This window comes from Dermacentor andersoni, chromosome 5 (genome assembly GCF_023375885.2).
Source record: "Dermacentor andersoni chromosome 5, qqDerAnde1_hic_scaffold, whole genome shotgun sequence".
Lineage (NCBI taxonomy): Eukaryota > Metazoa > Arthropoda > Arachnida > Ixodida > Ixodidae > Dermacentor > Dermacentor andersoni.
In genome coordinates, this window is record NC_092818.1 from 28,626,172 (window position 1) to 28,641,019 (window position 14,848).

Consider the following 14,848-nt stretch of genomic DNA (forward strand, 5'->3'; position numbering starts at 1 on the left):
TCGACCACCTGGGGTTCTTTAACAGGCACCTAAATCTAAGTACACGGGTGTTTTAGCATTTCGCCCCCATCGAAATGTGGCCACCGTGGCCGGGATACCCACACTTGCTTCCTGGCCATTTATAGATTTCGCGACATAGTTACTGAGCAGCGAAACGACGACTCTTTCCGGTAGATCCTTGAGCTTTTCCCTTCAGCACAATCTGATCGCTCAACCACAAAGTCTGTCTTTCATAACATTCTTTATCGACGCAACATCAGCTCTAATAGACCAGTTTTGCTGCTAGTTGTCCCTCATCATCTCCGTTCTACTGTTCTTGTTGAGCTCCACGACGCACCCACTGCCCGACACCTATGCACCTCCCGCACTTACGACGAAGTTCTAGATTGCTCCTTCTAGCCAGGCATTTGCCGCTCTGGGCGACGTTACGCTGCAGCTTCCGACACCTGCCAGCGTCGAACGAGGCCATGTGCGTAGCCTGCTGGGCACCTTGATCCAGTCAATGTTCTCACGGAGCCTTTCTACCATGTCGGCACGGACTTCTTGTCCCCTGCCCTACATAGATATCAGGGAACAAATGAATGGCCGTTGCAACAGACTATGCGACCCGCTATGCTATATATAAGTGCCCTGCCCACCAATGGTGCTACAGGTGTCGCACACTTTTCACTTCAGGACGTCATTCTTCACCATGGCATGCCAAAGCAGCTGTTGAAAGATCGTGGCCGCTAGATCCGGTCCGAAGTTGTCAGACGTACTTCGTTCCTGCTCCACCGAACACAAGCTCGAAACTGAATATCACCTACAAATGAACGGAGTGACTCAACGGCTAACTCGCGCCCTACAGAGATGTTGTCTACGTTCATTTGAGGAGGCCACGGTGAGTGCGAAAGCACTTAGCCCTAAGTGACATTCGAATACAATTCGTCAAGTCGGAATACCTTCGGTTTTTTTTTACTTTCTGCTTCTTGTTTGGTCGCCATCGCACTTTGCCTTTTGACGCCTTGCTACCTTCGTTGTCGCGACACATCACGGAATAATCTCACGTGATAGTGATGGTCCCGGGCACAGCAAGAAAACTGTGAATGGCGAAAGTGACTTTATCAGACGAACCTGTGCCCAAAAAACAGGCTGCACTCAAAGCTCTACGAACGCGACGAACACAGTCGGCGATTGTCGAAAATCTGATCTGGGGATCAAGCGCCTAGGCTTTTATGCATGAGTCGGCGAAGGTTCCAGGTTATTCGCTGGGGCCGGCACGTCTACCATACAGTTATACAGCATTCGCGTCGCACAAACATGAAATCATATCACACAAGTTTCGGTGAGAGCAAGCAGTAAAAATAACCATTGATAACATTCGAGAAACTTCCGATACATGCAGGCGTGTCCTGCGCTGTGCAATAACATCTGTTAGACGATGAAACGCGGTCACCCGGAAAACTCAAACAAGCACACGTGTCAATGCCGCGCTCTCAATAAGCATCGTCCCGATACTTCAAACCAAACAGAACAGATAAAAACAAGAAGGACACTTTATAAACAAAACCAGCGTAATGGGGTGTACTGAACAGTTCGGATGGTAGCGTCTGTTCGGGCTCAACAGACGCTACCTCCGGGCTGAATCCCGTCATGAGCCGAGACGAGTGGGTCATAGAATTGTTTCAGACGGCGAACGGGAACAACATCCCGTCGACGGCGGCACTTGTCGGATGTCGGTGTAAGCGGCTCTATGACATGGTTGACCGGAGAGGTGCGTTCGACGATTCGGTATGGTCCATCATGCTGCGAGAGAAGATTTGTCGAAAGTCCAGACGTGGTAGAAGGCACGGAGAACAAGACAAGTGTGCCAGGAGCGAAGTTTGGATTCGCAGCGTCGCCATCATGTTTGGCTGTTCGGCGGACGTGCACTTTCGGGCTAATTGCCGGCATTCCTCGGCGTATCGGGCGACGGTTGAAACGGGAGCACACCCTGACGTGTTTGGTGTATAAGGCAAAACCGTATCGATGGTATGAGAAGGATCGCGACCGTAGAGAAGAAAGTATGGAGAAAATGTTGTAGCACTGTGTGTAGCCGTATTAATCGCATACGTGACAAATGGGAAGATGATGTCGCAGTTTGTATGCGCCGATGAAAAGTACATGGCGAGCATATCACCATGGGAGCGATTGAAACGCTCGGTAAGCCTTTTAGTTTGAGGATGGTATGCCTTGGTGGTCCGGTGAACTATGCGGCATTGAGCAAGCAGAGCCTCAACCACCTGCGACAGAAACACAGGGCCTGTATCACTCAGCGGCTCCCGAGGTGGACCATGGCGTAGAATGAAACGATGGAACAGAAAGGATGCAACGTCACTGGCGGTCGCTGCAGGTAGAGCAGTGGTTTCAGCATAGTGTGTAAGGTGATCAACTGCGACAATATTCCATCGTTTTCTAGTGGGTGTTAGCGGTCGCGGCCCGTTGGCATTGTGGGCAGAAGCGGACAAACGTTTTGACAAAAGTAAACATTCCTCGCCAGTAGTAACGTTGCCGCAGGCGCTCATACGTCTTCAAAACGCCTGCGTGTGCACATTCTGGGTCAGTTTGGAAAGACGCGCACATTTCGGAAAGGAAATTTCCAGGGATAACGAGGAGGCACTTGCGACCATCGGGCTGGTAGTTGCGTCGATACAAGAGGCTATCCCGGACAGCAATATGGGAAGCCTGGCGACGCAGGGAGAGGGAGATGGGAGATGCAGGCGAGCCAGAAAGGAGATCCAAAAGAGAGGCCACCCAGGAGTCCTTGCGCTGTTTTGATGCGGAGGTGTTGATGCCGACTGAATTTACCGCCTTAATGGTGGAGAGGGAGGCCGTGTGGGCTGGCAACGGAGAGCGGGACAGACCTTCAGCTTCAGTCTGCTTGCTACCTGAGAGGTATATGACGTGTATATTGTTTTCTTGAATGTGCAGAGCCCAGCTTCAAAGGCCTGCAGTATAAATAACGGCGAAACTTCCAGAGTGCCCAAACGATGGCCATGTATTCTTTTTCTGTGACGCTGTAATTGCGTTCCGCTTTGGTCAGCACACGGCTGCCGTAGGCAACGACGTACTCGGAGTAGCCAGGCTTGCGCTTCGTAAGGACAGCGCCTAAGCCAATACCACTGGCATCGGTATGCACTTCAGTTGGGGCGGTGGGGTCGTAGTGTCGCAGTACAGGTGGAGACGTCACGAGATGGCGTAAGGTGACGAATGCGGTGTCGCATGCAGGAGACCAGGAGAATATGTAGTTGGCGCCACTTAAGGGTAGTGTCAGAGGTGATAAAATCTAGAGAAAATTGCGAACAAAGCGTCTGAAGTAAGAACAGAGGCCGATGAAGGCGCAGAGTTCTTTGAGTGTCTCAGTTTTCGGAAACTCTGCCATATCGCGAAGTTTTGATGGGTGGGGGCAAATGCCGTCTTGTGATACGACGTGACCTACCATCATGAGCTTGCGCCCGACCAAATGGCACTTTTTCAGGTTCAGTTGCAGGCCTGCGTTGGTCAAGGACGTGAACACTTGCCTAACGCGAAGAAAATGCGTCCTGAAATCCGGGGCGAACGCACTGATGTCGTCGAAGTAGCACAAACACGTGCTCCATTTTAGGCTGCACAAGATATTGTCCATCTTTCGTTCACACGTAGCAGGCGCATTGCATTGGCGAAATGGCATGCAATGTCGTGTCGTGCTCGTGCTCACTGATCACCTGACGCTCCTTGGTGGATACGCGGTACAGGCGCCGCCGTAATGGCGCGTTAGAGCCAGTGTCGATGTGGTGGCTGACGGTTGACGCGCGATCCAGAGTACGCTGAGCAACATCAAAAGAAGAGTGGAACTGGGCAAGCAGGTGAAGAAGCTGGAAGCGCTGCTCAGAAGTAAGGGCATCGGCAATGACAGGTGCGAACAAGTCAGGTGATGGCGGAGCAGAAGTGGAAAGTGCACAGAAGTCAGTGAGCTTTGCACACGAAGCATGCGGCACGTCAGTTATTACCATGTCATCAAGAGGCTGAACATGGCCAAGTGTTTCGCTGCAAAGAGCCGTCAGGGCTGTGGGAAGCAGATTGTAGACAATGATGGCGCTGAAACCGGCTGAAATGTTAAGCGTGGCGAAAGGGAGGGGAACGTATTTGTGGGTTATGAAGAATGCCTAAGGACTGAAGAGGACAGCGCCTTCAGAGACAGCGCCATAGAAGACGAGAAGAAAGGCAGACGAGTACCGTGGTATGGCGATGTCTTCCCGAAGAACTAGCTTAGCGGGAAGAAAAGTGGCGCCGACGAGGGGCACGTCACACAGAGGCGATAATTCGAGTTCAGCACGTGCACAATTGATGACGGCGTTATTTCGCGAAAGAAAGTCCCACACATGTATCACGTCGTGAGAACATGACTGCATGACCACAAGCTCCACAATATAGAGAACGCCCTGAATAACAACTATAGCTGTGCATGCTGCTGAAGGCTGAACTGGCTGGCCGCTGGCTGGGCGGAGAGAGAACTCGGAAAGTGGCGACGTAACTAAGGCGTTCGTTTAGGACAGACACTGCTGCTCCAGCATCAATTAGCGCAGCGGTAGGGACGCCGTCAACAGTAAGGTCGACAACGTTCAAAGGCGACAATGGAGGACTTGTACAGATCGATGGCTACGCAGTTCCTGCCTCCTGAACTGCGGCGCTCAGTTTTCCTCTTGCGTGGAAAGGCTGCACATCGGCGTAGGGAGGCAACTGCAAAAACCCCTCAGAGTGCAGCAAGCGGTGGCGGGAGAGTCGTGCAACATGGCCGGGAATACCGCAGGCGTAACATGGGGCCCTTTTGTCTTGCGTGCGCCAAAGATTAGCAAAGGCAGGCTATCACAGTGGCGCCGCTAACGGCCCGCTTTTTGCACCGCCATGTTGTCGCAGGTCGATGAACGGGATGATGAACGGGTGGTAGCGGCCGAGGATGCAGCGCAACGAGTGGTTGTCGAGGAGGCTGCGCGGAGACGGATGCGTAACTAAGTGGCGCGGCGACAGGCTACCGCTGATGCTGCATTGGTAGAGGCTCAGCAACTTGGTCTTCAATGACCCGCCGGAGCGCAGGGGCGAGCTGTGTAGGAGGCTGTTCCGGCAGCGGCTGCTGTTGGGGTAGCTCAGCGAAGGGTATTAGAGAAAGCTGACGTGCAACTTCCTCCCGCACGAAAGTTTGGATTTGTGTGAGCAAGGGGGAGTGATCAGAGGAGGCTGTCATGGAAGAGGGGGCCTCCTCAGCTACCGAGGGGCGCCTGGTCAACTCGCGCTGTCTCCTCGACTCGTCGTAGCTTTAGTACAAGTTTATGAGCTCTGCTACGGTGCGCGGACTCTTGGCGAGCAACATTTGGAAAATATCATCGGCGATGCACTTAAAAATGCGCTTCAGTTTGTCATTTTCGGGCATAGAAGCAGCCACACGTTTGCATAGATGGAGAACCTCTTCGATATAACAGGTGAATGTTTCACCGGGTTGTAGCGCTCGCTCTCGTAAATTCTGCCCGGCGCGCAACTTGTGGACGGTGGGGTGACCGAAAACTGCAGCGAAACTGGTCTTGAACGCGGACCAGAACTGAAAGGCGGCTTCGTGATTTTTAAACCAGAAGTGAGCCACTCCCGCAAGTTAGAAGATGACGGCATTTAACTTGGCAGTATCGTCCCATCGATTGTTCAAGCTCACCCGTTCGTAGGTAGACAACGAGTCAGGGACGTCCTGCTGCTCCGTATCACTGGAAACCGCTGGATAGCGTTGCGAGACAGCGGCAGAGCAGGCAACGGGGGGTGGTGGCTACGTCGGCTGGGGAGAGTGAGGCATGACGGGAGGCAGAGTCCGAGACCGGAGTTCCAGGGTGTACATGCTCTTGAGTACCCTGCACCTCCACCAATTGTAATATGGTGTAGTGAACAGTTCAGATGGTAGCGCCTGTTCGTAACCGAGAAGGCAGATGACGCAGAGCAGAAACAGCTGGTTGCCCGAGCGGCTCACACTCGTGCTAAGCACTGGCGATCCGGCTGGCCCACTGGTTGCAATGAAGGCATGGGAAAGACGATCTGGCTGGCCTTGTTCTTGTTCTCTTCTTCTTCATTACACCAGCAAAACAACAAGGAAGCAAAGTCCAAAGTAACGCACTAATAAATGGCCAAGGTTCAGTACCGTAAAGTCGTAAAGTTCATTACCGCTTGTAGAACAGCTTAAGCCGCACAACATGGACTATTTCAGGCGGTCAGTGGCGCCACTGTGATAACCCAATGCCGTGTGGCACGACGTCATAGTCGAGTGAGCCAATATACCGGATGATCTTTTAGGGTCCGAAAGAGCGGCGTAATAGTTCCTCGCTGAGTCCTCGTCGGCGTATCGGGGTCCAAACCCAAACTCAGTCGCCGGGTGGGTACTCGACGTAGCGTCGTCGAAGGTTATAGCGTCGCCTGTCGGTCCTCAGGTGGTTCTCGACGCGTAGGTGGGCGAGCTGCCGGGCGTAGGCGCGCTGTATATATGAGGTGAAATCAAGATTCTCTGCCGCATGGCGTCGAGAGTGGTCGTCGGATTCCAGTCGGAAATCAGGTTGAACGGCGTGAGCTGTGTTCTTTGTCCCGCCGCCATGTTGTAACCAAAGGTTACGTATGGTAATACCCCGTCGTACGTCTTATGCCCGGCGTCGATGTACATTGCTACGATGACGGCGCGGGTCTCATTCGGGTACTCCGTAAGGCCATTCGTCTGCGGGTGGTAGGCAGTTGTACTTCTTTGGCTTGTGTGGCTGTATTGCAGAATGAATTGGGTTAGCTCTACTGTAAAGGCCGTTCCTCTGTCGGCGATGAGGACCTTTGGAGCACCTTGTCGCAGCAGGATGTTTTCGTCGATAAATTATGCCACCTCGGATGCGCTACCGTCGGCAGGGCATTAGGTTGAGCGAAGAGGTTGAGGTAGTTCGTCGCCACGAAGATCCACTTATTTTCGGATGTTGATGCCGGAAACGGTCCTAACAAATCCATCCTGATCTGCTGATAAGGTCGACAAGGAGGCTTGATCAGCTGTGGGAATCCCACTGGCCTTTTCGGTGGTGTTTTGCGTCACTGACAGTCACGGCACGTCGTTACGTAACGCGCGACGTCGGCACTCAGGCAGGGCCGGTAATACTTTTCCCGTATCCTCGACAGCGTCCGGGAAGATCTGAGGTGACCAGCGGTAGCATCGCCATGTAGGGCGTGCAGTACTTCCGGATGCAGCGCTGACGGAATAAGAAGAAGGTAGTTGGGCGGAAAGCCTCAGCAGTCAAGGAGGCATTACGGAATCCGGGTGTAGATGAGCCGTATGTAAAAATACTGAAAGATATCTATTGCGGCTCCACAACCACCGTAGTTCTCCATAAAGGAAGCAACAGAATCCCTATAAAGAAAAGCGTCAGGCAGGGAGATACGATCTCTCCAATGCATTTCACAGCGTGTTTACAGGTGGTATTCAGGGACCTGGATTGGGAAGAATTGGGGATAAGAGGTAATGGAGAATACCTTAGTGACTTGCGGTTCACTGATGATATTGCCTTGTTTAGGGACTGAGGGGACTAACTGCAATGCATGCTCACTGACTTGGAGAGGGAAAGCAGAAGGGTGGGAATGAAAATTATTCTGCAGACAACTAAAGCGATGTTTAACAGTTTCGGAAGAGGGCAGCAGTTTACGATAGGTTGCGAGGCACTGGAAGTGGTAACGGAATACATCTACTTAGGACAGGTGGTGACCGCGCATGCGGATCATGAGACTGAAAGAATCAGAAGACTAAGAATGGGCTGGGGTGTGTTTGGCAGGCACTCTCAGATTATGAACAGCACGTTGCCATTATCCCTCAAGAGAGAAGTGTATAATAGCGAAGTGTTACCAGTACTAACGTACGAGGCAGAAACCTGGAGGCATACGAAAAGGATTCTACTGAAATTGAGGATGACGGAACGAGCTATGGAAAGAAGAATGATAGGTGTAACGTTAAGGGATAAGAAAAGAGCAGATTGTGTGAGGGAACAAACGCGAGTTAAAGACATCTTAGTTGAATTCGAGAAAAATAAATGGGCACGCGCAGGGCAAGTAATGAGGAGGGAAGATAACCGATTGTCATTAAGGGTTACGGATTGGATTCCAAGGAAAGGGAAGCGTAGCAGGGGGCGGCAGAAAGTTAGGTTGGCGGATGAGATTAAGAAATATGCAGGGACAACATGGCCACAAATAGTACATGACCGGGGCAGTTGGCGAAGTATAGGAGAGGCCTTTGCCCTGCAGTAGGCTTAACCAGGCTGATGATGATGATGAGTTGGCGCGGACTGGTGAAAATTTCTTCACGAGTAGATAGTTTCGAACCGTCAACGAAGACAATACGCGCCTAAATGACCTAGGGGCCACATCGGTGTTCCCTTCTAAATTCTCGACGAGGCCTTTTAGCTCCGGGTCTTCTTGGTGCTGTTCAACGAAGGCTTACGCGCTTATTATTCAAAGGAAGACGTCGTCATCATCGTCATGTGGCGGCGGCTCAATGGGGGCACGTGATAGGCAATCGGCATCAGAGTGTTCTCGTTTGGACCTGTAGATTACAGTAATGGCATATTCTTGCAGTCTCAGTCTTCACCATGCTAGCGGTCCTGATGGATCCTTTTAATTAACTAGCCATTACTACGCGTGATGGTCGCTGACGACTTTGGATGGCCTGTCAAGTAGTAAAGGGCCGACTATTCCTGTAGCTGGAATGACTCAGAGGCATTCCTTTTCAGTGGTAGAATAATTGCGTCGCGCTTTGGCAGCAACCAGCAAAGGTAAGATATCACCCGTTCAAGTCCGTCTTTTCGTCTGGACTAGGCCGGGACCAAGACCTAGGCTACTGATGTCAGTGTGGATTTCGGCATTGGCGTCCTCATCAATGTGCGTAAGTACTTGCGGCGACTGCACACGTGTTTTGAGGTCTTGAAGTGCGTCGGCCTGTGGCGGTTCCCACTTGAACTCGACATAGCATTTGGTTAGATGTGTCAGCGGCACATCAGCACTCATGTCATCAGCATGTCAGCACTCCCTTCTTGTAGATGTTCTGCAGTAACCTTGCGATTGTAGCTGCCTTCTGCGGGTCAAGGCTTGCGCTAGATTTGCTGATGACATAGCCTAGCAACAGAAGCTCATCGTAAGCGAAGCGACATTTTTCTGGTTTAAGAGTGAGTCCTGATGACTTAATGGCCTGTAGCACTGTCGCAAGTGACCTAAGGTGATCGTCGAAAATTCCGGCCTAGACGACGACATCATCCAAGGACACTAGACAAGTCTGTCGCTTAAATCCTGATAAAACCGTGTCCATCATGCGCTCAAGAAAAAGAAATCAAGGAAAAAATCAAGAAAAGAAATGGACATGGGCAGGACATGTAATGAGGAGGGAAGATAATCGATGGACATTAAGGGTTACGGACTGGATTCCAAGGGAAGGGAAGCGTAGCAGGGGGCGGCAGAAAGTTAGGTGGGCGGATGAGTTTAAGAAGTTTGCAGGGACGACATGGCCACAATTAGTACATGACCGGGGTTGTTGGAGAAGTATGGGAGAGGCCTTTGCCCTGCAGTGGGCTTAACCAGGCTGCTGCTGAAGATGATGATGATCATGCGCTCGACTTTTACAGGCGCCGAGCACAGCCCGAATGGCATAACCTTGAACTCATAGAGGCCCCCTGGCATGATAAAAGCGGTCTTTCGCGATCTCTCCCATCGACTTCTATTTGCTAGTAGCCAGAGTTGAGGTCCATCGACGAGAAGTATTTATCGTCGCAGAGCCGATCCAATGCGTCGTCTATGCGTGGGAAAGGGTATACATCCTTCTTAGTGATTTTGTTAAGTCGATGATTCGACGAAGAAACGGGGGGTTCTGTCCTTTTTCTTCGCCAAGACTAAACGAGATGCCCACGGGCTTTTCAACGGCCGGATGATGTCGTCGCGCAGAATTTCGTCGACTCGTAGCTGAATAGTTTCAAGTTCTCGAGTCGAAACACGATAAGGGCTCTGGCGGAGTGGTCGAGTGCACTGTTTGGTTATTATGCGTTGCTGTGCGACTGGCGTTTATGGATTCTTCAATGACGTTGAAAAGCATTTTTTGTGTCGTCGGAGAAGCGTTCTGAGCTCATGCTACTTACTAATGGACACACTAGGACTTATGGCGAAGTCTTGTTCGGGAACTATGGTCGTCGAAGTAGATGCGGCAGGATCCGAGAGAACAAACGCATTGCTTGTTTTCCCAACTTTCTCCATGTACGCAATTGTCGTGCCCATGTTGATGTGCATGAACTCCTGGCTGAAGTTGGTTAGCATCACTTCCGCTTTCCCCCCGTGGAGTCGAGCTATCCCTCTTGCGACGCAAATTTCACGGTCGAGCAGTATACGTTGGTCGCCTTCGATGATGCCTTCTACGTCAGCGGGTGTTTCGGTGCCGACGAAGATAGTAATGCTGGAGCGCGGCGGGACGTTCACTTTATCTTCGAGCACTCTCAAGGTGTGTTGACTCCGAGAGCTCTCCGACGATATCGCTTGATCTTCCGACAGCATGATCGATTTCGACTTCAGGTCGATGAATGGACCGTGTTGGTTCAGGAAGTCCATGCCGAGAATGAGGTCTCCTGAACTCTGTTGGAGGGTAATGAAGGGGACCTGGTTAGTAACTGTGGTCATGAACGCTAATTTTTGCCATGCAGATTCCAGTCGCCGTAATGAGGTGTCCTGTAGCGGTCTGAATTTGAGGGCCTTGCCATGCAGTCTTAACTTTCTTCAACTGGATGGCGATGTGTCCACTCATGACGAAGTAACCCGTTCCTGTGTCCACAAAGGGGGTCACTGCGTGGCCTTCGAGAAGCATGTTGAGGTCGGTGGTTCTTTGTCTTGCGTTACAGTTAGGTGTTGGCGTCGGATCATGGCTGCGTCGCGGTGACCTGTGGTGGGTACGCGGCGTCGTCAGGTCGTCTTGCGTGAGCGTATTGTTTGTTTCCAGATTTGGTTTAGACAGCGGCGTATCGTTATCCTGTCGAGACAGTCTTTTCGGGGTCTTCCTCGGTGACGGAATATCTTCGTAGGTTCGGCGAACAGCAACCGCACTTCAATCGGTGTCTGCTTTTAGTTTTCCGGATATGGGCTAGCAGAGCGGCCGCGGGCTAAGCCAGTGGGTGGACGGCGCTGCGGCGACAGGTAGCGGCCTCGTGATGGCGAACGGGACGGTCGTCGAGAAGTTTACTGACTGACGGCGAGGTAGTCGGCGATGTCACGTGGTTGCTCTCCATGCTGTGGATGTGGCGCGTTGACGGCGAACTTTTGGAGTTCTAAGTAGTGGTATGGGCATCGGCGGTATGCATGGCCAGCTTCTCCGCTGTGATGGCATAGCGGGCAGTGGTTGAGGGCTCGCCAAATGTCCGTCTTTCTAGTTTAGCTATGCTGGGTGAGGTGTGCGTGCTTGCTGCAGCAGCGGTGGATGAAGGAATTGCGGCGTTACAGGGCGCGGCGCGAATGCGCCGGGGGACCTTGACGGCGGGCGACGGCGACGTAAGGCATCGCTTCCGGCTGGGGCTGTAGCGATTACGGTTGTACTCCAGCAACCCCAATTATCGCTGGACCTCCTCTTTGACGGTGACCGCGATGGAGGCCACTTGAGGCTGCGACCTAGCGAAGAGCTTCCGCTGTTCCTCGAGAATGTCCGTTGTGATGGTTTCTCGCTTGTCTTCACTGCCGAGTGAGTGAACATCGGTGTAGGTTCGGCGACTGTACTGCCTTGTCCGCATATCCAGCGTCTTCTCAGCAGTTGTTGCTTCGAAAACAAATTCAACAACAGTCCTGGGCTGTTTGCGTTTTTTTACAATTGCTAGTAGGTACAACGGGGCGTGGCACTATAGGCCAAAGCAGGTCACGTGATTTCCGCTGCATTGAAAAAAACAGCTAGAAGCTAAATGTACTGTGGCGTATGTAATGTTAAACAAGATTTCATGAAGCACAAAATACTGTACGCGATGTCCATTGCTGAAATGAACGCCTGTTGGAAAGCTACGACACTTACGGCACCGCAACCTCGCCCTAGCAATTGGCGACGCCCTAGGATGAGCACTGCTGATGGAGCTTCCGAGCGTCGATGGAGCACCCCAACCTGCAGAAAGTGAAATGAGAGTAATCTTTTACATCATTTGCTGCGCTGTCTCAACCGGTGCGCTTGACTGTGCTACTAGAAAGCGTGACAAGTGGGCTTGTTGGTATGTTATTTTTGTCGCGTTCGTAGCATTTGCAGCGTTGACGCCAGGTACGCTTCAGCACGAGATGGAATTGTTGGTCACTGCGAGCGCGAGGGATGCAGGAAATGAAGATGCAGTGTTTATAATAACAATAATAACTAGAGAGCCAATGCATGCAGCTGCTTATTTAGATAGTCCCTCTGTGTTAACCGAGGGACATGTAGGATGCCGAGCAAATTATGTGTTTTTCTGTTCGCGCTTTTTTGATTGTGCAAAGAGGACAAAATGCGGATAATGGGACACATAAATGCAACATTAAAAACTATTTGATGCAACCTTAAAAAAAACTTTGATGGTTACGCTTTCTGTTGCTTCCTTTCTGTGTTATCCGCATTATGCTTACTGCAGCCTCGGTGGACACTTGAAAAAGAAAACGAGAAACTCCCGGTTGCAGAGGCAAGAATGTTTATTTACTGCATGAAGATACTCTGAATTAACTTCGATCATGCTATTCACAATGACGCCGACAAATTTAATTCCTTCAGGTCATTTTTTACTCAATCAGCTGCATTGGCTATTTTAGAGTTCCAAGAAATATGAAAGGATGTTGAAGACACAATTAAGCTTCTACGGAAAAGATTTGCTGACAGCCAGCTAAATGCGCAAGATCAGCTGTTAAGCCTGCTTGAATAGCAGCGATTGTACCCATTGGCTTATATGTATCGTCTGTGTGGGCACATCAGAAGGTTAAAGGCCATTGTTACTAGTCTCGCCACATACTGCTTGTTATTGTGCCATGTTCATATTCTTCAAACGAATTCTGTGCTTCGGTTTCATGGAACACATTATTCACCATGAGCAGGAAGCAAGGATTCTCAAAGCAATCAATGAGTCTGCCTCAACGAAATCTGCAGTCTCTTCTGATGGTCTTCAACGCACAACATTTGGTGCAGGTAGGCTTTCGGTGAGACCAAGGTGCATGTTGCTCAGAAGAACAGTGATAAGCCATTGACATTAAAAAATGTCAATGTCATTTCACAAAAAACAGCTACCTTTAAAAGCTCAGTATAGGCGGAAGCACCCTCTTCTGTTTGCGATTCTGTTAAACCTACAGTATCAAGCAAAAAATAAAAAGAAGCCTGCTCAACAAAACTGGGAGATGTTTTGATCACCTCGAGCAAGGGTCTCTGTCAAGAAAATGAAGACACATGTGAAATACAGTATATTTACAGAACGCTTTGCGCCAAAATTGATTGGAAAATAGGGCTTAGCGTGTGCCCTTGAATTGCACTTCTAATTCTCTAATAGCCCAGTCTATCGCGGTTAGTATGACTCTTTGCATGAAGCCAGAGGCGCCTGTAAAGAAACTCTGCTGCTGCAGAAAGTACAGGACTGCACACTTCAGAATATCTAGGACTTCTTTTAGCAAATACGTTGCCTCTCCGTTCCTAATGCTTTGGGCCACTTCTTTGGCCTTCTTGATGAATGCGGTGAGGGAGCTTTTAGTTGTCTCCTCCCGCGTGAACGCGTCCACAGGACTGTTTAACAAAGCTTCTTCAAGGTTCCCTTTAAATAATTGGTGGGCTTCACTCGTTATCCATCGATCGATACCATGCCTTTGTTGGCTCGCGCCATTGCTGGAAGTTGACGGCACGGCGTCTTCATTGGTTTCAGTTGATGCATTGACTGCATTATATGTACGGGGGCCGGGTGTCGTTACGTTAGTATCACTTGCTCCTTGCGATTGTTTAGTACGGCCTGCGTCTGTTGTCGATACGCTGCTGCAATACGAACAGCTGCTGCAATGTCGGCGGCGGCAGTTGCTGCGACACCGTCGACGCTTCCGCCTCGGTGCGCAACTGCTGCTTGCGCTGTATCTGTGTTTTCCAGCGCGAGCGTGCTGGCGCGGAACCTGGTTGTGTCCGTAGCGGTGATAATGTTCTTTGGTTAGTGCTCCTTCGCAATGGCCGCCGCTGCTGCTGCTGCTGCGGCTGCAGCTTCCGCTCAAGGAGCGGTGGTGGTACCGGTCACGGCTGCAGCGGCGGGAGCGCGAGCGTTCGAGGCGGCAGTTTGGACTTCGACGAAACCGCGCCGAGCGTAGTAGTAGGCGCTTGCTGCATGTGCTACTGCTGCGGCTTCTGCTGCTTCTGCTGCTGCTGGTGCTGCTGCAGCTTCTGCTGAAGGAGCTGTAGCGGTACCGCTCACGGCTGCAGCGCTGGTAGCGCGAGCGCTCGAGGGGGCAGTTTGGACGGCCACGGCACCGCGCCGAGTGTAGTAGCGGGTGCTTGCTACTTCTGCTGCTGCTGCCGCCGCTGCTGCTGCTGCTGCTGCTGCTGCTGCGGCCGCGGCGGCGGCGGCTGTTGTTGTTGCTGCCGCTGCGGCGACGCCTCTGGGGGCGGCAGCGTCTTTTCTTGTACTTGAGACCTTGTCCGCAGGAGCTGGTGCCGCAGCTCTTCGCCGTCTTGGCTCTGCACCCAGGGCTGCTGTCCTTGCTTAAGATAGACTCTCGGGAAGCCATGTTTGTTCGAATCTGGAACCCACGCGAATGCCAGCGATGCCTTTGCCGCTTACTTGCTAATTTCTCCTGGCGCCTACCCACTACGGGGAATCGA